Source organism: Nicotiana tomentosiformis, chromosome 8, assembly GCF_000390325.3.
Source record: "Nicotiana tomentosiformis chromosome 8, ASM39032v3, whole genome shotgun sequence".
Taxonomy (NCBI): domain Eukaryota; kingdom Viridiplantae; phylum Streptophyta; class Magnoliopsida; order Solanales; family Solanaceae; genus Nicotiana; species Nicotiana tomentosiformis.
The window spans coordinates 5,104,166-5,127,914 of record NC_090819.1 but is presented as its reverse complement, the minus strand read 5'-3'; the positions used below and the strand labels follow the sequence as shown (position 1 = coordinate 5,127,914).

Below are 23,749 nucleotides of genomic sequence, written 5' to 3'. Positions count from 1 at the left end.
TAGACAGTCTATCAGAACTACAAAATTGACTAACAATGAGCCGAGTATAAGGCTATGATTGCAGGTCTCGAACTAGCTAGAAGTTTGGAAGCAGAAGTCATAGAGGCTAAGTGTGATTCTCATCATAAGCCCAAGAGGAAAATCCCGAACAAAAGAGGGATTTCTATAGGCCACGACCACCCCACTCGGGGACTGATACTTCAGGCAAGCTTGAAAGTAAAACGGAAAAATAAGCCCAAGACGCAAATACCGGACTAAAGAGGCTACTGTCGAATTAACACGAATCGGAGACGTCCGAATTCCGTAATAAAACAGGCCTTTGAAATCAATCATAAACCGGTTAGAAAGGTTACCCCCCGACAAAATCATAAAAGGCTTTGATAATATCAAACCTTGAAAACTCTAATGATTACAAAATTATTCGAACTCTCGAACAATTCCCTATTTCATGCTAAGGCATTACAAGTTTCGCAAATATGAATGATAAGAAACTCTTTCAAGACGGAAAGGGGACAAAGCCACAAACAATCCTTTTTTACAAAAACCTAAGGGTTACTTTACTTCGAATTCGAGCAAGCACTCACTCGACTATAAAGCCTAAGGGCTGTTTTCTGCTTTGAGTTCGAGAGACCGTCCTCGCTCAACTAAAAATCTAAGGGTTACTTTACTTTGAGTTCGAGCAAGCACTCACTCGACCATAAAGCCTAAGGGTTGTTTTCTACTTTGATTTCAAGAAACCATCCTCGCTCAACTAAAAACCTAAAAGTTACTTTACTTCGAGTTCGAGCAAGCACTCACTCGATCAAACGGCCTAAGGGCTACACTAGTTCGGTTTTGATCAAATTATCTGAACCCCGAACTTATAATACAACTTCATAAATTTATAAGGCAGAAGGGAAATAAAAGCAAGGTTAACTCGAACCCTCGAACACAATTTTGTGCTAAGGCATTTTCGACCTTTGTAAAGTGCAGAAAAGCAAAGGAAAAACACAAAAATCAAAAAGTCAAGAAAAGCCTTATGTTTATATTCAAAGGTTTTTACAAAATACCAAATCGGCCCCAGAATAAATACAAAAGAAAAACAAGAAACTTAAATATCCTAAGTGTCTTGGTCTTCATCGGAGGCCTCGTCCTCAGGATTTTCCCCGTCTTCAGATTCGCTCGAGCTATCGGAGTCTTTCTCAGGGAAGGCCAGCCTTCCACGTGGGTGGTAATTGATTCCTCAGGCGATAGGACTACCACGTACTTATCGCCCCAGTTGCATTCCTATTTTACTTTGTCGAGAATTTTCTCAGTGATTGAACATTGGTACCTTGAAACCGGCTCACATCGGCCCAGTACCGAAGAAGGTTTTTCAACCTTAAAATCAATGATAATTGAGCACCCTACCGGAACGAACTCCTCGGGGCGAGGCTCCGCCGCATCCTCGCCGCCGGCAGGTTGTGATGAAGAAGCGACCTCTTTTTGCGGCATCGTTTTGGAGGTTTTCGCCATTGATGAATAAAGGAAAAGAATATTAGGGTTATATACGATGTAAAGTATATGAAGCAGAGGGATTTTCTGAAGAAGATGAAGTGTATGAAGCATAGGGATTTTCTGAAGAAGGTGCAAGAATAGAGAAGAAGCTTTTGAGTGAAAAGTTTGGATAAGGATGAGAGTTTGAATATTTATAGCCTGGTGATGACGATTCAGAACCGGTAGTGGCCGACCAATGACTGACAGATATTTAATGCCTTGGTAGCTGGACCGATGGGACGTTTGTAACATACGTCATAATCGGGCTCATCGCTGACATCATCGTCCACTTAGTCGAAGATCGGAAATTCTTATCGTTTCTCGTCATCTTCTTTCCGAGAACCGAGGGGACTATCTGTATACTGTCAAAACCGAGTCTGCCCTTCTTATGACAAATCGAGATTGGAATATAATGGTCTGAGGTTCATCATTGTAATATCGAAGCCATGATGCAAAGTTAGGTTGTCGAGCTCAAGCCCTAGAGACCGATCGATATCTAGTTCGACCAAGTTCGAGCTCGAGACCCGTAGACCGATCAATATCGATATCAGCCAAGATGGAGCTCGAGACCCAAAGATCGATCAAAATTGAGATCGGCCAAGATCGAGACCGAGCCAATAAACAAAAAATCTGTTATAGCCGCAAGTGGGGAGAGAATCTCGATTGAAATCACGGCTTGAATTAAGAAAAAGCTAATTAATTAATCTATCACGGGATCTCCACTATGTATTTTTAATTATATCCAAAATAGGATTCCTCCACTATATTAAGAGTGGTTATCATTTGTAAAGGGGGACAGTCATGCGAATGCAGTGGGTCTGATGGTAAGAGGCGCCACTACAGTTACATGAGATGAAATTTTGACTCATCGCTTTATAACCAACAATCCTTGATGAAAAGCCATCTTGAATGTGTGCCTTTTATGTTCTTTTTATTTTTTTTGGTATTTTTTCGACTTTCCACTTGAGCGAAGATGATGAGGAGGAGGAAAGGTTGAGTGAAGGCTGGCTGTGGAGAAGAGGAAGTAAGCAATATGCGGAGGAGTTTCAGGTTTAATTTCATCCTTATATGCCGGGGTTTACATGAACCGGGTTGATTCGATTTTTATTAAAATCAAACCAAATCAATTATATCGGTTTGGATTGGTTCGGTTTTGTCGGATTTTTGGGTTTTTTTTTTTATTACATGAATATTATTTCAATCTTACTTTGTTAAAGTTATAGATAAAGTTTTGATAAGTGAATATATGTTTAGTAAATATCGAGAAAATTGACAAACATATGATTCATTAAAATATTCTAATAGGAGAATTTTTTTAGTAGCACATAATAGTTATTTTCTTAGTCGTCTACCAACAATTTTTGTTAGTGTACGCTTTCAAGGTTAACACATGAGAGGATTCCAAATATTTTTACATTTAAAAAAAAATTCAATATAAAGTCTTAAAAATAGATATAAAATTTATATATTTATATGTCGGTTTGGTTCGGATTTTTTTATTCAATACCAAACCTAGTCGGGTTTTTTAATCGAATTGGTTTGATTTTTCGGTTTGGTGCAGTTTTGTGATTCAGTTTGATCACCCCTACTTATATGGGTTTAAGGGTTTGTGTAAATATGTTTTCAAAGGGGCGGAGATAGAATTTCAGATATACGGGCGGCCGAATTCAATAACTTTTGCTCAAATAATTTATTTACATTAATTTTTTATTAAATATATATACATACTAAATTTAAAACTCAATTATTAATATTTGAGTTTACGTCGCCATCCTAAAATCTAGAACTCAAAAAGTCGAAATCATGGCGCTGAGCTCTCTTATATACATGCATAGGGTAAATGCCAAATGCAAGAGTCGTGGCTATGCTTCTTCAATATATGGATTCCGCTTGTCCTCTTGCATTCAAATATAAATCAACGAATTTAATTAGTAATACCGGGTTAATTAGTATTTTTATCGAATTAGTAACAACATTTATAAAGGAATTTATTATATATAAATATAATTTTTAGTTTTTCTTAGACAATTAGATCATTTAAATTCTTCCTTAGTTCTGTTAAATAATTATAAAGATAAAATTTTCCTTCTAGCCAATCGAACATTTTTACTCATTTACCAAATTCCAAAGAGAAAATCACTTATTTTATTTATGAAAAATATTTCTCAGAAAAACATAAACAAAGCACACCCTACATGCAGGGGCGGATGTAGTCTTTTGACTACGGGTTCATCTGAATCCATAACTTTTGGCACAGAGTATAGATATATATATATATGTAAAAATCTATTAAAATCTAAATAATATTAGATTTGAATCCATAATTTTAATGGCATAATTAATTTAGTGCAAAGCTGAACCCATTAAGTTTTTGTCTTCAATCCGCCGTTGTCTACATGTGAATAATTTTTGTTGATTTTGCTGGTTATGGCTACTTATCAAAGTAGAAGAGAAATTGTACTCATTTCTAAAATGACTTTATAAGCAATTTTGTTAAGGATTTGTTTTATATTTTTGTTAGTGTACATGGATTTTCATATTGTGTAATTTAACATGTTGCAGAAGATTATTGGTCTTAATTCACAAGTTACTAGTTTCATTTATAAATGATTACTTTAAACCAATTTATTATTAAATGAGAACAACTTGTGAATTTGACTTTTACAACTTGTGGTTGTCACAAAAAAAAAAGACTTTTACAACTATGGATAATATTAAAGAATTAATTTCATTAAGTAGATAAAAATTATATTTCCGAGTTTCCTACATATGCTCATGGACATACATTCACAATCACAATCCCATTGTACCGGCAAGAAGTGGTAGCAATTAATAATAAGATTAAGTTATATACACGGTTAATGAATTTTTTTATGTTATTTATAGGTTGAAAATTGGTTATTTTACTATTCTATTTTCTAAGATATTATATCAAATTTGATATAAAGTCTTATCTGTTGTTGTATATTTAACATTAATTCGAATGTTAAACAATTATTTACTTTTGTTAGTCACGTACATAACCTCATAAAGAAAAATTTCAGTAGAATAATAATTTTGCCGCCATCAAGAAATTGAACTTTGACCAAATTTGCTTGCTGGAAAAAATATTTATATTATCAACAATTAAAATTCCACAAGGATATATATCCACCGAGACACGTTGCCAAATCAAATAATGTACGAAACAACAATAGACTTGGACATTCTTGTTAGCATCTTAGACTTTGGTTCTTTATTTCATTTTCTTTTTTCACTGTGGGTGCCAGACTGCTTATTTGTAAATGAATTTAAGTTATATATATTGATAATGCGATGAACTTTTGACATCACGATTACAATTTAATTTATGACAACATGTTACTTATCATCTATTTTAATTAACTAATCAATGTAATGAAAAATTACTATAATTCATTTTGAATGATATGATTGTGTACATAATTTATATAGTTATAATTGTTAGTAATCTGCATTTACAAAGTAATTTTGGAAATAAAATACCGTATAAACAGAAATGTGGAAGAAACAAAATTTAATTCGATCTCACTGAATTCACAGTGTTTCCTTAAGGAACTTAACCCCCCCTTAAAACTCGAGGTTGTGGATTATTTTTTTCCAAGATAGAACGGATTATACACTAGTGTAGCGGTACTTCAAACCCTAGTGTTTCAGCGAACACAATGATCGGTAGCAAATCACACTTACTGTTGCTTTCTTTGTAGTTAAACCAATGCATAAGAAAAGGGGGAGATTTCAGAATTTTCGTAAGAAAAAATTTGAGAGAACGGTCTGTTATTTATAGCCAACAGGTTGGGTTTACACGAAGAGGTGCAACTCTTCAGAATGACATTTATGACTGTTCGCGTATAAACGACCATTATGTAAATGGCTATTTACGCAAAATAAAACGGAAAAATCAAACGAGGAGGAAAATTAATTTACCGTTACAAAAACGGCTAATTTGGATTAAAATAATATTACGTTAATCTTAATATTAATAAATAAAATTGGTCCAAAAATTAATCAATCAAATCATTTGACCGAAGCCGAGCGAGCGACGACGACGGCGCGAGACTTGCCTTCTTCTTAACTCTTTAAGAGTTAGAAGAAGAACAAATATATATATACCCATCAAATCTCTTTTTCTCCTCCAATATGAGACAATATCCTTTTGTCAAAGAGGAAAATTCAAATATTTTTTTTTTCCTCTCTTTTTTTCCTCCATTTCCCATTTACTCTTTATTTTAAGCTAAACCAAATTGAAGCCCAACAATAACTTAAACTTTATATATGTAAGCAGGGGGGACCCACATAGGGTCAAGAGGGTTCATATGAACCTAATTCGTCGAAAATTTTTGGTATTTTATATAAGTTAAATTCTATAAAGTTCATATATAAGTATTGGTTGAACCCACTTAACTGGACATGTTTGGAGAAACGGTCCAGCGGGTTCAAAACGAAGCCTTGGTCGCGAGTTTGAACCTGCTCGCAGTGCTTAGTTGTGTCACTGTGTATAGTTTTTGCCTTGTTATATTTTAACATCGTGTATACTGCACAAGTGGACGTGAATGTCCAGTTAATTGGGCCTAATCAATAGCTAGCCTTGTTAGTTAAATTCTTCTTTTTCCTGTGTTTTATTTTATTTTTATTATTTCTACTTTATTGTCTATTTTATTTTATATTTGATCTCTTTATTCAAATCCAACAGGAAATATTCTACAGATCTATTTTACTTTTTAAGGATCAAAATTTTCTAGAAAAGTGAAATAACATTTCTTTACTAAAATATGCAAGTGCAGTCTTTGAAATTTAAAACTATGTTATTTTATCTTAAATTATTTATTTATGTTATACTGAAAGTGCTAATTTACTTTATAAGCTCTCTTCTCTTATAGATTGCATTAGTTTAGTTTATGTTATAACTCTTTATTTTTCGTTCTCTTTTGTTTGCAAATTAGTGACTTTGTTCTTTATCAATAAAAAAGTTTAGATTTTGTCAAATTTCTTAGAGTAATAAATTTCTAAATTGAGTAAATAGATTTTTAGTTAACGTTTAACAAATGGTTAGATTAAATAGATAATTTGTTAATATTTTTAGCTAAAGTTAGTGGTATTTGCTAAACATTTTAAATTTTTTGCTCAACTTTTTTTGAAAACAGAAAAACGAAAAAGGGGTGTCGACCGCAACTTTTTCAAATGATTCATTTTGTGGTAGCATTATGATTTTATGGCCCCAAAGAAAAAAGAGTATCGATAATTTTTTTACTTATCGGTACCGTCCACGTTATTTTTTATTGAACTCGCTTGCTTAAAATTTTGAGTTCGCCACTATACGTAAGTATCCAAAATAAAGCTCAAGTGTTACATGAAGATTTCATAGCCAGCCTTTTTATTAAGCTGTCATATATTTGGATAACTAGATATGTGTTTGCCCGGGCCCAACAGATTTGTTCATGAAATATGAAATACATTGATAAATTTTACTTTTATTCAATAAAAAAAGAAGTGAAGAAGCCACGTAAACTCAGATATGACAAAGAGATAAAAGAACGCAAAAAGTAACATAGGAATGTCAAAACTAAGAGATTTCCTTGAGGAAATATGTTGTCAAAAAAGAGAGGAAGCACACAAAGTATTATACCCTGTTATTTTGCTCCAGAATTGGCATCAATTAGCCTCGCCCTCTGTCTATTTTCCTGCAAAACATTTAAAAGAGCATATAAGTTTTTAGTATTCCTTAAATAATCAACTTTCATTGGCTAAGCATGCTTGAAAATTTTAAACATTTATATATTTGTTTACTATATATATATAGTCATTCTTCAAGTATTATGCGGTCCATCTTTATCTGCCGCATAAAATTTTATTTCTTGAAACTAATAGATTTCATTTCAGGTTTTTATTATGTTTCATTGCAGATGTAAGTATCATTTGCGCACCTATATGTTTTCAAGAAGTACAAGTATTCAAATGTTGCTGATTAGGCATTATTTCCATCATCAATGATACCTGGAACTTTTTCTTATCCTCTATTTTCCTCAGTTCCTCCTGTATTTTTACTTTATGCCCCTTTCTATCATTAGATCATGCCTCATAGAGCAGATAAAATAATATGATAAAACAATTTAAATTTTCACTTAAATTTGCTTACCTTTTTCTCAAGAGTGAGACTGCTGAATATTAGTCATATGTCTAAGATCTGCCGGATAATCATGTCTCTTTGTAAGAAGCAAGAGCATTGATTTGGTTATCTATAAGGGTTTTTTCTCTTTCTATTCTAAAAGTATAAAATACAGTAAAAATATGAAAAAGATCTAACATATCTATTACTATTATATTTACTCTTTCTTATTTCTTTTTTGAAAAGGTAAAAAGATAGAATTTCTTACATCTACTCAGTTCTTTTTTGCTAATTCATTGATTCTTTAGTTTTACCTAACTCTCCCACCACACAAAAAAATACTAAGATATAACTAATTGTTTACCTGTGTGCTATTCTTCCTCACATCCTTATACATTTGGATTTCGTTAAACTTCCTAAAAGTAGCAATTGAATTACAAGACCAGACTGTAGCCTAAGAGTCATATCCACACACAATCCAAAGTAGAATGCTATAGCGCACACATAATCTCTTATTACAACAATCAAAGTAGAAATGGATTAGGAGTCAAAAAGCTATCTAAGCTATTTGATTACCACTCTATATAATGCAATTAACATATTTTTAAACAGAGATCCATACTAAGTTCCAGGTATTAGAAGAAAAGATATATATATAAGAGACTATGTACGTGACGTTAGAAAAAGCAAAGTGCTCAAGTCTATTTTACCTTGGGAATTCCAAATTCTATTACTGGAATCTTTTCATGTGCATTTTACTTTGAGAATTTTAAATTCTATTACTGAAATCTTTTCAAAGCTAGGATCCATTAAATGACAAAGAAATCTCGGAGCTCTAGAAGTTAAGGAATTCATATCTTCTAAGGCAACAACATAAACCTAACAAATGTAAGCCTTGAATATCTGTTATTAAAATGGGGATGCCCTTTGGATGACTTTGAAGTGGCATATCAACATGAAACTTAAATTTTCCAACTGTAAGCCTTGAATATCCGTTATAACATTATATATCAATCATTCCAATGATATGAAGCTACACACAACCAAGTAAGCTGGGCATGTCATACTCATAAGTAATTTGGGCTTTAATACCCGATTATAGTAATAAGAGATTTAAATTTTGACACGGAATACTTGCTTTTTTGCCTTGCAAATATCAGTGATTTTTGCAAGTCGATATATTGAGATATATATTCCCCCAATAATTGCAAGAGTCGGAACTTTTCAATCAAAACAAAGAATAGAAACATTAAGATGAATATTCCTTTTCTCCATTACTAATGCTGTTCCTGCAGCATCCATCAAAAATTTATCGGTGTCTCGATCTAAATTAGAGGGAAATTTTCATAACCAAAGTGGTTTTGTTACACAATGAAGACAACAACTACAAAAGGAATTCATTTTTCCCTGTAATGTAATTTAAATCTATCTTATCATGTAATATTTCCAATTCAGGAGTCACCACTATTTGTATCAATATTTCTAACTCAAAACTATATATTCTTTTTTTTCTTTTGATAAAGATTGACTCTTTTAAACTACGAGATCCTTGTCTGAAATTATCATTGACAATGAAATACCAAAATAGTGAACACATACTTCTCGATGTAATTTTTGCAAAGTCACTCGATCACCAACTTTGCATCTCTCTATTTTTAAATTTCAGTATACCATAATGGCTGACACAACATCAATGCACAAGTGAAGGAAACTACCGAAGATTTAAGAGCAAGAAACGATAAGATTCTAAACTTCTTTTTGAATAAAAGAATGATGCTCCAACATTGTTATTACCAAAAAGTCACAAAAGAAAATAAAGTGAATGAGGCTTCAAAGAATCTTTACAAATTTATTTTCTTTTATGTTACTTTCTCACGTAAATCTATGATTCAACAAGCACTATTGGATGGAGCTGCAAAGTTCATTGTAAGACACCAGACAATTTTTCTTTTTTAGGATTGCTTATAGTTCTAATTGGACTCCTTATCTTCTTAGATAAATGCCTACCACAAATTTGATTTTTCATTCTTGTTTCTTTCATTTTATTTATGTTCTCTGACTTTGTATCTAAATTGATGTGTTATTAATCTAATAACTTTGGATATTTTTTTCACAATGATACATGAATAAAGTAGTATCTTTTTCAGTTTAACATATTTAAATCTCTTGTTCCCCTTCTTCCTAATGGACTGCGAGGACTCTTAGAAAGAAAGATTATCGTACTGGATTATCCTCCTTAAGAACAGACTTTTTTCTAAGTTAAAATATTTAAAGCTCCCTAAGCATGCATATATTGTTAAATGGAAGTATGTGTTTGTCATCAACTTGATGCTCTTCCCTCTTTCTGTAAAATGCAGGAAAGTTTCCTCACATGTTATGTTAAGAAGAATCAATTAAATGCTAATTTTTAACAGTAAAGAAAAACTAACCCGTTTTAAGTAAATACCAAGATCACATTAGGTTTTGCTGCACAATGTTTTCACACAAATTATGCATCAATATAGACAATTTTGTTACTAATCAATTTTAGTTTCTTAATTGGTTGACTTATGGAAATATCATATATGCCAATACAAATTTTATAAAATCATTAGAGACATCTTCAAAGCACCATATTAAAAAAATGCATGAACTTCTAACAAAAGATGTCAACACGTCGATACACAAACCTTTACACAACAGCAGAATTATCATTCGGTATTATGACATCAAGCTTTATATGGCGACTCTGTTCCATGAAAGCTCATAGCTAGGCCAATATCAACCTTCAAGACAGATGCAAAACAAATTATTATAGAAAAAAATCTCAGTCAAAATCGCATGATAGAGACCATGGGAGTGAACACGACAACTTAAGTTGGAGGGTAGAAAACAAAACTACGAATAAAAGTTCTGAGCATTAATTTTTATAATTTTAAGATGCATATATGCAAAAATAGAGTTTTCCTCTCTGATTCTAACTCTCCAAAATATGAGCTCATTCATCTATCAAATTTATTTTTATGTTATAGAAGAAAATTAAAAAATAAAAAGGGCAAATGATGCTACTTAAAATTCAGAAATAACACATCAAAAATAAAATGTGATAGCATTCACATATTGGTCGAAAGTTGTACTCTTTTGATCCAGCAGGACCCGAAAAGGGTATCGCTTCAACTATTACAGTAACAAATTAGAAAATATTAAAACCATCATTAAAACCCGAGTCCATTTCTCGGAAGGTCACTGAAAGAAATTGTTTATGAAAGTCACTTTACTTTACTTTATTTTGTAACTGGAATGTCATTATATTTTGACAATTGTAACTCAAAAGTCACTCTACACTTTTAGGACATATTAAATATTAAGTTTTCATATTTCTTTTTCAACCCAACCGTTAAAAGATTAAAAACACCCATTTTAACCATGACCCAACCTGCTAAAGGAAAAATCGAAAATTGCTTTGACTCGATTATTTCGTAACAAATTGAATTAAGCAATTGTAACTCATTAAGTGACAAGATAAATGTGGATCAGTTTTTGAAGTATATAAAGAATTAAGTATAGATAATTAAAAATTATTGAGTAAATAATGAATTGAGTTCTCGCCAGTGTTGGAGTAGAAGGAGTTTATCCCTCTCTAATAAGCAGCGAACCAATTTCTCTTGCAATTCAACCCAGTTTGAAATCAATCAATAAAAAGGTTCTCATAGCACAATGGCTGGGGAATAGAATAGACGACAGAGCAACTAAGTAATAAAAGAGAAGTAAGAATGAGATGCAGTTTACATTCATATGGTCTTAGATGAGACGGAAATTCATGAAATAAACAAATGTAAATAAATTTAAATGGAGAAAGAGAAGAATAAATTTAGATGAGAGGAAATTCATGAATCATAGGAAAATATCAGGAATGGAACAAGGATCTGTTAAAGTTACAGTAATTGAAAAACTTTCAAGTATCATCTGTGATGAGATTAAAACCTATTCCAAAGATTGATTCCTTTTGGAATACTACCACAAATTATTAAATATTAAATGGAAGTTACGACTATTATTATTTTGATATGTTGTGTATTAGGTTCTTGACATGTCTTCGGCAAAGATGATAATTTCATCTTCAGCTCATACAAATATTTTTCACGGCAATTTATAAAGAATTATGATCGAGGAATCCATATCCTTAATGTGAAGATGAAAATATATCGACGACTTAACTTATAGTTACATCTTAAGCTATGGTTACATCGAAAGAACACTCAACTTCTCTTTATTATATTAAAAACAAGAAGTCTTAGCGAAAATATCGTTCATATTTTTATCTTCTAAAATTAAGATTCGCAAACATTAAAATTCAAAAATAAAATACTGATAATTTTATTACCATTTAAAAATTGAATATTATTAGATAAAATTATAATTACTAAATATTTAAAATTTGGTATGAGCTAGGATTAACAATTCGAATCAACAAGAAAATAAAATATTTTCTTATGTGAGAATAAATAATTACATGTTTGAATTAACTATTAATGAAATAATTCAATTTAATTTGTTTACACATTTATCATATAAATAAAATTATTTTTCATATTCACATAATATGCACATAAATTATGCCTTTAAAAGCTTGTTTGGATGGTCGTTACATATTGTATTGTATCGTATTGTTACTTTAAATACGATGTTTGTTTTGGTTGTTACTTAAATTTTATTGTATCATATCGTTAAATCCGTCGTTACATAATTACGAAAATGTGCCACTTTATGCAACGACCGATTTGGTGTGGTTGCGTCGTTATCTTGTCTTTTTCTCTCATCCCACCTTCACTATTATTAAATAATTTTATTTTATCATTTACCCTACCTTTTTATATAATAAATTTATTCCGTGTCATAATTTTTCTTTATAATATTGCATATTTATTCTTCATATTGCTGGTGCATGATATCATGAAACAACGGCAAACGATACAATCTATCCAAACATTATATTCATCAAACGATACAGTACAATACAATACAATATATTATGAAACGATGTCTAACAACCATCCAAACAACCTGTAAGAAGAGAATCGGCAACAAAAGAAATCAAAAAATGAGAGAAAATTTGGTTATAATATAATATTAAGAATCAAATTAATTAAATTACTATTAATTTAACTATTATTCACTTATCTGACACTTTTTTAAGCTTTTATGTATAACACAAATGTAATATTTTACATAATATTTGCATAATTTTAAGAAGTTATATTTATTGAGTTAGATACACGCGTAACGTGCATAGCCTAATACTAGTATATATATAAATATAAATGATTTATGTGGAACGACTTCCATAAAATTAAATCTGTCAACAACACATCAATGTGAATAATATAGTATTACAATTCGGACAAAGTATACACAATAATAAAATGATGGCATGCGTCAATCGAACTTTGTGTGGTGTAAGACGTGATGTGACATGCCTTGTATATTACATACATGGGTCCTCGTTGGTGTGCCGAGGTACACGTTTTTTTCTTGTCGCATATTAAGGCCCGTTTGGCCATATTTGTTTTTTCCATTTTCTTCCGAATTTGTTTTTACTTTTCGAAATCAGTATTTAATCATAATATTTTTTAATTTTTACTTGAAGATAAATTTTAATTTTTTTAAAAAAATTTAAAAACTTCAAAAAATTATTTTTCAAAATTTTTATTTCAGATCACTCACAAAAATTAAAAACAGTCCAAAATTGTATTCATGTAACACAACTTTAATTTTCAAAAATCATTTCACTTGTATTTTTTTTTTTTTTTTACTTTTTTCGGAATTTTATAATTCTTATGTCCAAACACCACGACAAGAGTGTGTTGCTCTAGTGGTGAGCACCCTCCACTTCCAACCAAGAGTTTGTAAGTTCGAATCACCCCAAGAGCAAGGTAGGGAGTTCTTGGAGGGAGGGAGCCGAGGGTCTATCGGAAATAACCTCTCTACCCCAGGGTAGAGATAAGGTTTGCGTACAAACTACCCTCTCCAAACCCCACTAGTGAGAATATACTGGGTTATTATTGTTGTATTGTTGTATTGTTGTTATGTCCAAACACCCACTAAGCTTGTGGCAACACGTGTCTGTTGAAGAATGAGTCGGCGACTCCTAAGCAGTGGCTTGGTTAAGGGAATCCACCGGAGTCGTAGCGAAAATAAGTTAAATATTAATTTAAAGTTAAATTCATTTTAAATATAAAATATTTTAAAAATAAATTAAATAGAAAAAATTATCACATAAAATGAAACATAAGAAAAGAGAGAGTAGTAGGTAGCTATACACGTATATTCACATTAATGTGCTAATAGAAGCGAATTTTGGGTGTATTGTACGGGTTCAATTCAACTAATTTTATATATATATATATATATATATATATATATATATATATATATATATATATATAAAATAAGATCACAATTATTTTTAGTCCACTAACTTTAGATTACGAAGCAGCTTGTTTGTGCCAAGAGCATAACACAAGCAGAAATTCTTAGAAAATGTTACAAAGTTAGGAGTAGTCGAGTAGACCTTAATTGTTGTTTAATTACACCTTATCTTGTATATAAGTGTGATTTAAAAACTCCTATTTTAGATTATCTTATATTGAGCTGGAATGAAATAAATTCTGATAGAACAAAACGGATATAAATATTATATTAACAATTTGAATTATTTTTTGAATCAAGACGTACGTAATGGAATAATCAGTAAACTATCTACACGTGTAAAAGCTAAAGTTGCTTGATGTTCAGACCGTGGGGCCCTCAGTCCATTATCCTAATTGGAGAATAGATTCTCAAGTCTCAACATTGCAAAGTCCAATTCGTTTGATGTGCAATTTTTATTTCCACCACACAATAATATAACTTAAGGAATGGATAGTTCTAGAGCTAACGTGACGTTCGAATTAGGAATTTCATTTGTTTAAGACAACAATACAAAGAAAAAATAGAAGAGAAAATAAAATTGTATAGTCGTTTTTAAAATTATATATATATATATATATATATATATATATATATATATATATATATATATATATTGTTTATCCAAAAAATGGATAGAGTTGAATTTATACGCAGTTCCGAGGATATGTGGCGTAACTTAACTACAATATATATATATATATATATATATATATATATATATATATATATATATATATATATATTGTTTATCCGAAAAATGGATAGAGTTGAATTTATACGCAGTTCCGAGGATATGTGGTGTAACTTAACACAAAATGTAAGGATAAATGGAAATGTAAATATAGATTGCAGAGAATGCGAAATAGATAAGGTTGTCAAGAACAATGAATCTTAGGATTCAACAAATAGAATCAATCTAAGAAATCTGTAAGAACGATTCTTTACTGTAGAAGAATAGAGCACTTTTATTACAATGTAAGCCTGAGAAAAACTTGTTTTACAGAAATGGTAACCAAGCCCTTTTATAGTGAAGGGATTTGGCTTTAAGTATAATAAAATAAATATTCAGTGGGAGACCCATGATAAGTCAGCTTTTCCATAATATCTGCTAAGATTCTCTCTAGTGGGATTGCAACGGCTTTTGTCTGCGAGCTCGATCTTGCTTAGAACCCTCGATTTTGGTTTGAGCTTGATTTCGGCTCGAACTCGTGATCTTGGTTCGAGCCCGATCCTGGCTCGAGCCCTCGAATTGATTCGAGGTCAATGTTGGTTGGTCTCTAGATTATCAGTATGATAGATCTACTCTGCATCATGGTTCGATTTCGATTCGAGCTTGATAATGATATCGAACTCGACACGGATCGACCTCCCCGGGTTCGAGGTTAGTTTGTTCCATCTTCGGGATCTTACTTCGATAGATCATCGTTCGAACTCGATCGGACGTGCTAAGGCCGAAATCTATTTCGACCGTATACAGATAGTCCCCTCGTTTCTCAGAAAGAATGTGGCAAGAAACGATATTATTTTTAACAGCTCGATCGGATTATATCCTGTCGTTTCCATCGGGTTCGACCATGACGCATCTGGTAGCTGTCCCGTCGGTTCAGTCTTTCAAGGCATTTAATGCATGTCAGGCGGTGGTCGGCCACTACTGATACTGAACCGCCATCGCTTAAACCTATAAATAACCCTTTCTTTTATCTTTTGCCACTTTTACATCTTTTATCTTCCAAGTTCTTCTTCGTACTCTCCAATTTACCAGTAAATCTGTGATTTCTTTCTGCAAAAGCCCCCCTTCAATTCTACCAAATCTTTGTCACTTTCTTCTATTCCTCACCTTTGAATTCGAAAATGGCGAAAACATCGCAAACCATTCCTCAGAAAGAAAAGGCTTCATCTTCATAGTGTGCCGTTGATGAGACACCGGTAGAACCATGGCCTGAGGAGTGTGTTCCCGGGGCGTGTGTCCTTACTTCAGATTTTAAGGTCGATAAAGGTTCATCGGTCCCTGGCCGGTGTGAGCCGGTATCGAGGTACATGTGTTCGATAACCGAGAAACACCTCGAACAGCTAAAGAAGGATTGCAATTTGGGTGAAAAAGAAATAATAATTCCTACCCCTGACGAAGATATCACTTCTTACGTGAAATGGTTTTTGAATGTGTATACTTACCCTTTCACTTTAGGTCCCCTCGATTCCGTTATTATTGACTTCTGTCGACAATACCAGGTAACCCTAGGCCAGGTCCATCCTTCTTTGCGGCGGATCGTTATCCTGATCCGATATTTTGTGAGCAAAATCGAGGGGATGTCGTTCACCCTCGACCATCTTATCCGATTGTACCGTCCTCGACTTTTTCGAGGAGGGTTAATAAAACTTCAGTGTCGGGCTACCAAGGCTCTGTTCTCGAGTATTGACGAGGACAAGGACCAGGGTTGGATGGGCAGGTTCGTTCGAGTAAGGATTTCGGACCTGTTTCCGACTGAAAAGATGACCTTTCCCGAGGAGTGGAATATGAAACGTAAGTGTGATCTTGCTGTTACTTCTACTTTGTTCTTTCATTTATTCTCTCATTGACACTCCTCTTTTTGTGATATAGCGGTTCCCTGGATGCCCGGAGCAGTTTCCGATCTCAAGAACTAGGTACGAGCCCTTGTTTCGACCTCCACATACGCCGAGCGCTCATGGCGTGATTTGTCAAAGGGTCGGTGGGAGGCCAAAAATCACGGTAAGCTCATTTCTCGGACTCTTTGATGATCCGAACGAGGTGGTTTTCAAAATATTTTATTAAGGTTTTCCATATGCAGGTTTAGGTAAAGACGCGGTTTTGAAGCCCTTGTCCAATGAGGAGGAAATTTCGGCCTCTGTCCCAAAGCCTGTGAAGGAAAGTAAAAGGAAAAGAGCCTCGGTTCTCGAAGATCCAAAATCGAAGAAGAGGATGGCTCGTAAGCCGAACAAGAATGTCATTCCTTTGACCGTGGAATCCGTTCTGCGTCTAAGGGATGAAGATGATGAAGAAGAAGAAGAGAATGATGAGTCCGCACTGGCGGTCCGAATAAAGAGAACCACCTATGCCTCATCGTCGGCTGGATCGATGATGCTCCATGAGGCTCCGCCTCGAACTAAAGATATACTGGAGAAAGATTCGGGTAGAGTCCCCGAACTATCGGATATCGAAGACGCGTCTCATCGGAGTCAACCGGCAGGGGATATGACCGAAGAGGCCCTCGAACCCCTTCGAACCAAGAAGAACGCTCCAGGCTATTCATTTGGGGCAGCAGCAATCGAGGATTTGCCTACCTTTCCCACTTTTTCCGCAGGGGTGATTCGGGAAGCTCAAGCTCTGGGAGCCCTCGATCTAGACAGGCCTCACGATGAAGATGATCCCTTTCGTGACCTGTTTACCGGTATTTGAGGACGTTGCTGGTGCTGGTGATGAATCGGATCTTTTTCACGGATTGCGGCAGGCTTTGATCAGGTGAGCTTTTAAAATTATTTTGTCGGTACTATCTTTATGTTCGTTTTTCGTTAACTTCGCTTCTTGTTTCTTTGTAGGCAGCGAAAGTTCATCGAGAACAATGTTCTCGATCCCAGAATGAGCTGCATCGATACAAGGCTGACCTACAACGGGCTACTGACGAGAGGAACTCCCTTAGACTTTCCTTAGGGAAGAGAGAAGAGGAAATAAAAGACCTCCGAGCTGAGCTGGCCAAGGCTTATCGAGATCAGACTGATTTGTCTGAGCAGGTAATGATGCTTTTGAAAGCCTACGGGCTACTTTTATTTCGAGTTCGATCAAACACTCACTCGACCATTACGCCTATGGGCTACATTACTTCGAGTTCGAATCATTCACTCGACTAAGCCTACAGGCTACTTTTATTTCGAGCTCGAGAAAACACTCACTCGACCATTACGCCTACGGGCTATATTACTTCGAGTTCGAATCATTCACTCGACTAAGCCTATGGGCTACTTTAATTTTGAGTTCGAGCAAACACTTACTCGACCATTATGCCTACGGGCTACATTACTTCGAGTTCGAATCATTCACTCGACTAAGCCTACATGCTACTTTTATTTCGAGTTCGAGCAAACACTCACTCGACCATTACTCCTACGGGCTACATTACTTCGAGTTCGAATCATTCACTCAACTAAGCCTATGGGCTACTTTTATTTTGAGTTCGAGCAAACACTCACTCTACCATTACGCCTACGGGCTACATTACTTCGACTTCGAATCATTCACTCGACTAAGCCTACGGGCTACTTCTATTTCGAGTTCTAGCAAACACTCACTCGACCATTACGCCTACGGGCTACATTACTTCGAGTTCAAATCATTCATTTGATTAAGCCTACAGGCTACTTTTGTTTCGAGTTTGAGCAAGCACTCACTCGACCATTACGCCTACGGGCTATATTTCTTCAAGATCGAATCATTGACAACTAATAAGCCTAAGGGCTACATCGCTCCAAGTTTGAGTAAGCGCTCGCTCGGTTACAGAGGCTGAAGTCCAAATTTGATTAAGTTGTTTAAATCATTGTGAAAACATTCATAAGGGATGAATAAAGTCCTCACAAGACAGGAAACAAAAACAGAAGCAAGTCGGCAAAAAGGGAGATATGTCTATATACAAATTTATCTGCATGGGTGATTACAACGTAAAAACTAAGAACTAAACTTCTCGGTCAGGAGCAGTCTCTTCTTTATCAGGCTCCCCCTCATTTTTGGATCCGCTCTTGCTCCCATCGTCATCGTCATCACCATAAGAAACCAGAGCTTTAGCATCGGCTTCAAGTTCTTTGGCCCTTTTTATCTCTTCAGCGAGATCGAAACCACGAGCATGGATCTCCTCGAGAGTTTACCCCTTTGTTAAATAAGCGAGCTATTTCCTCTCTTAGTTGCTTGCAATCTTCCGTTCTGTGGCCATGGGTACCATGATATTCACACGTTTGATTGGGATTTCTTCGGGCAGGATCAGTCTGCATGGGTCGAGGCCATTTAGTGTCTTTGATGCGTCCGATGGCTGACACGATAGCGGATGCACTAATCAAAGCCGCTCTTACTCATAAGCCCCCGAGAATTTTATCCTCGATCAATCCTTCGATTATTCCGAACTGCATTGCATGCTGAATCGTTGTTCACCCGATCTGCGACGTATGGTCGATATCGGTCTCTGTTCGACCTTTGTTCTGTGTCGATCTCCTTTTGGTTTTTAGTAACTGTCATGTTCTGATGAACGGGTCCGTACGGAGCTCCCAACTGATCATCCTCGACCCTAATTTTCGATTGGTATCGGTTGTGTACATCTGCCCAAGTTATCGCTGGATACTCGATCAAATTTTGTTTCAACCGATGTGATGCTGTCGAACTTAGCTCGTTCAACCCTTGGATGAAAGCTTGTATGGCCCAATCGTCTGTGACCGGGGGTAATTCCATGCTTTCCATTTGAAATCGGGATACGAATTCCCTCAGCATTTCATCCTCCCTTTGCTTTACTTTGAAGAGGTCTGATTTCCTTGTTGCAACCTTTATGGTACCAGCATGTGCCTTTACGAATGAATCTGCTAACATGGCAAAAGAATCGATGGAATTCGGCGGTAAATTGTGGTACCAGATCATCGCTCCCTTCGAGAGGGTCTCCCCAAACTTTTTCAACAACACGGATTCGATCTCATCGTCCTCCAAATCGTTGCCTTTTATGGCACATGTGTAAGAGGTGACATGTTCGTTAGGATCGGTCGTACCGTTATATTTGGGAATTTTGGGCATACGAAATTTTTTGGGGATTAGCTTCGGCACCGCACTCGACGGAAAAGACTTTTGTATGAATTTTTTCGAATCAAGCCCTTTTATTATTGGTGGAGCCCCCGGGATTTGATCGACCGTGGAATTGTACATTTCCACCCTCTTGTCGTTGGCTTCGACTCATTTTGTGAGTTCTTCGAGCAATTTAGTAATTCCGGGAGTAGTCCCCGATTCTTGCTCGTTAGATTTCACTATGGCAGGCTCTGTTCTGGGGGTGACTTCTCGAAGTGGATTGGAATCTGACATGCTTTGTGCGCGAGTTTGGCTCTGTAGCTGAGCTATCGCTACTTGTTGGGCTTGTAGCATCTTGAAGATCATACGTAAGCTGGCCCCGATTTTTCCTGCGTTTTGGGTGTCTCGGGTTACGGATCGAGTATCGCCCTGAATGCTTCTTTCCGGTTCGGAACGCGGATTCGCCTCCAAAGCTATTTGTGAATTGACATCCAATGGTATTTCGGCTCGAATTTTGGATACTTCAATTCGAGCCTCGGTGCCATCGTTAATTAACCTTCCGGCCCCGGTGCCAAGTTGTTGGTTTCATCTTGAAGGCCGGCTTCGTAATCGATCGGTGAAGCCATTTGATTGGTGGTTTTTCATAGCTGATTCGAAATTTAAGATGTTTTCGGAAATAAGCGCAAAGCACAATGGCGTATTTTTTCAGATTTGTATCAAATAACCACTGTTATCCTCGGCCCCATGGTGGGCGCTAAACTGTTTTTCCGAAAAATAGATAGAGTTGAATTTATACGCAGTTCCGAGGATATGTGGCGTAACTTAACACAAAATATAAGGATAAATAGAAATGTAAATATAGAATGCAGAGAATGCAAAATAGATAAGGTTGTCAGGAACAATGAATCTTAGGATTCAACAAATAGAATCAATCTAAGAAATCTGAAAGAACGATTCTTTACTATAGAAGAATAGAGCACTTTTATTACAATGTAAGCCTAAGAAAAACTTGTTTTACAGAAATGGTAAGCAAGCCCTTTTATAGTGGAGGGATTTGGCTCTAAGCATAATAAAATAAACATTCAGTGGGAGACCCATGATAAGTCAGCTTTTCCATAATTTCTGCCAAGATTTTCTCTAGTGGGATTGCAACGGCTTTTGTCTGCGAGCTCGATCTTGCTTAGAACCCTCGATTTTGGTTTGAGCTTGATTTCGGCTCGAACTCGTGATCTTAGTTCGAGTCCGATCCTGGCTCGAGCCCTCGAATTGATTCGAGGTCAATGTTGGTTGGTCTCTGGATTATCAGTATGATAGATCTACTCTGCATCATGGTTCGATTTCGATTCGAGCTTGATAATGATATCGAACTCGACACGGATCGACCTCCCCGGGTTCGAGGTTAGTTTGTTCCATCTTCGGGATCTTACTTCGATAGATCATCGTTCAAACTCGATCGGACGTGGTAAGGACGAAATCTATTTCGACCGTACACACACACACACACACACACACACACATATATATATATATATATATATATATATATATATATATATATATATATATATATATATATTATGTATGTTATATACAAGAATTATACAAATTTTATATATTTTTTTGGCTATCAATTATAAATAATTTCTGGCATGGACTAAAAGTGACAAAAGCAAAAAAGGGGAAAATACTCTTATCGCTGCTAATATGGTGGGATAAATGAGATATTCCATATTTAATTACAATTCTTGGGTTTTGAATTTTAGGAATGAGTCGAGCGTCTATTGAAAACAACCTCTTTATCTTCACAAGATAGGAGTAAGATTTGCGTGTCACACTATCTTTCCCAAATCTCATTACGTGAGATTACACTGAACGTGTTATTGTTGTAATTGTTGTACGTTGAGTTTTAGGAATAATTTTTTTGATAGGAAGTACTCCTTAAATATATCTTACGAAGTGCAAAATTTAATTAATTGGGTAAGTAGATTTCGTATATCAGTTGTTAAAAGAAGGGCATTCCTTTACCTTCTTATCTTTGATGCTTAAGTTTTAGTATATGCGCATTGGCTTCCAAAACCTGTATATCTATTTAAATATTACATTTAGACCTCTCTATAACAGACATCCTCTATAATAACACTTTATTATAAGGGACAAGTTTTTTTTGAAATTAGTTTTTTATGTTATATTATAATATATGTTCCCTATAACAGTATTTCACTACAATAGCTAAAAAATATCGAAACAAACAAAATTATTAGGGATAGGCTTCACTGTGTATCCAAAGGAATGAAGCAGAAAATTGGGTTCTCTTTGAAGTTTGATCAGAGAGTGCTTGCCATAGGGCAAGTTGGCAACTTATATTATTGTACAACATGACAAAAGTAGGTAGTGATTTATTTTTCTTTGATCTGTTTTTTCTTTCTAACTCGATTGAGAAGTACAAGTAATTTGCTTAAATAGCTACAACAAAGAGATTGAGGACCAAATATATTTAGGATGGGAAGGACACGTTACCATTTTTACTTTGTTAAACTCGTAACTAACTACGAAATTTTTTGTTAAATATATGTATTAATACTATAAAAAAACTGATAAGTAGGAAAAAAAATAACAACACTCTAGCGTATTGGTTATGTTCTTGATTTTACTCTAAGTGGTCGTTTGGTATGAGGTATAAGAATGTATAGTGCTGGTATAAAAATTTAATATCACCTTAATACTTTGTTTGGTTAGGAAACCTGGTATAAGTTATCCCGGGATTAAAATTAGTACCGAAATAACTTATACCTTGTAGAGGGTGGGGTAATTATTGCCGGGATAACTTATACCTTCTTCTTAGAAATTATGCAATTGTCATTTTTAATATAACATACCAAACAGTGGATAAAAAACAATATCAGGATAACTAATCCCAACATAACTTATCCCGGCATAAGTCGTATTCAAACCAAATGACCCTTAAGGGGTTAGAGGATCGAATCTCAAGTAGCACGTGTTTTTTTGCAAATATTTGGTATGACCTTTTCTAAAAATTGTGATAATTGAATTCAAGATATTTTCTAACTTAATACTCAATAAAATCAATGGACTACGACTTTATGTCCGTAAAGGATAACAATCTCGGAATAAGATATGAGATTATTTTATATTGCATTTGATTATGAGAATTAATTAGTCTGAGGAATCATTTTGTACTAAAATGATAGATTAGTTATCCCGTATAAAAAAGGACGAAATATGTAATAGCATAAGCTATTCCAACTCAAAGCATATTCTTATTTATCCCATCCCACCGACCAAAAGGCAAAATTTTCAATTCTTTTCCAATGGTATTAATTAGCATTTTCCAAAAGCAAAAACAAAGAGTTGAGTTTTAGCTTGTTACAACACTTTATAAGGACCATTACGTAAGCATTAATTTAACATAAAATTTTGGAAGGCTGGTCAAACAAAAGTAATATCTTTGTTTAATTGGTACTTAAGTTAAGTTTACATTATTACACTAAAAAAGAAAAACTGTCTCTACGTTCCAGCTTGCTCTTCTTGGCAAAGTAAATTTTCTAAGCTGCAACTGTCCGATTATAAATTTTGCATATCAGCTAAACAATAAATATATCAGTTCGAGCTCCATTAACCAGAAGTATCAGGTTCCAGGTATCCAATAAAAAGCGCTATCCTTATACAATATGATCTAAGTTAATTAGACCAATGAGTTTCAAATGTTAGATAATTAATAATAAGAGAAAGAAATATACTATCATAAACAAGATTAAATTTCATATATACACTTCGTGTGACCTATAATGTTACGAGTTGAAGCTGTAGAAATAATTAATAATACTAGCATTAAGATAAATTGTCTATATTATACCTTTGAAGTGCGATCCTTT

General features: G+C 34.4%; 1 long non-coding RNA gene across 1 annotated transcript; it reads right to left on the bottom strand.

Annotated features, from left to right (window-relative positions):
* Nucleotides 1-7,049: 7,049 nt before the first annotated feature.
* LOC138896628 (uncharacterized) lies at nt 7,050-7,866 on the bottom strand. Its single transcript, XR_011409996.1, has 2 exons — nt 7,670-7,866; nt 7,050-7,214 (listed from the first exon to the last, which is right to left on the bottom strand). It is a non-coding gene; the product is annotated as an uncharacterized lncRNA (long non-coding RNA).
* Nucleotides 7,867-23,749: the final 15,883 nt, after the last annotated feature.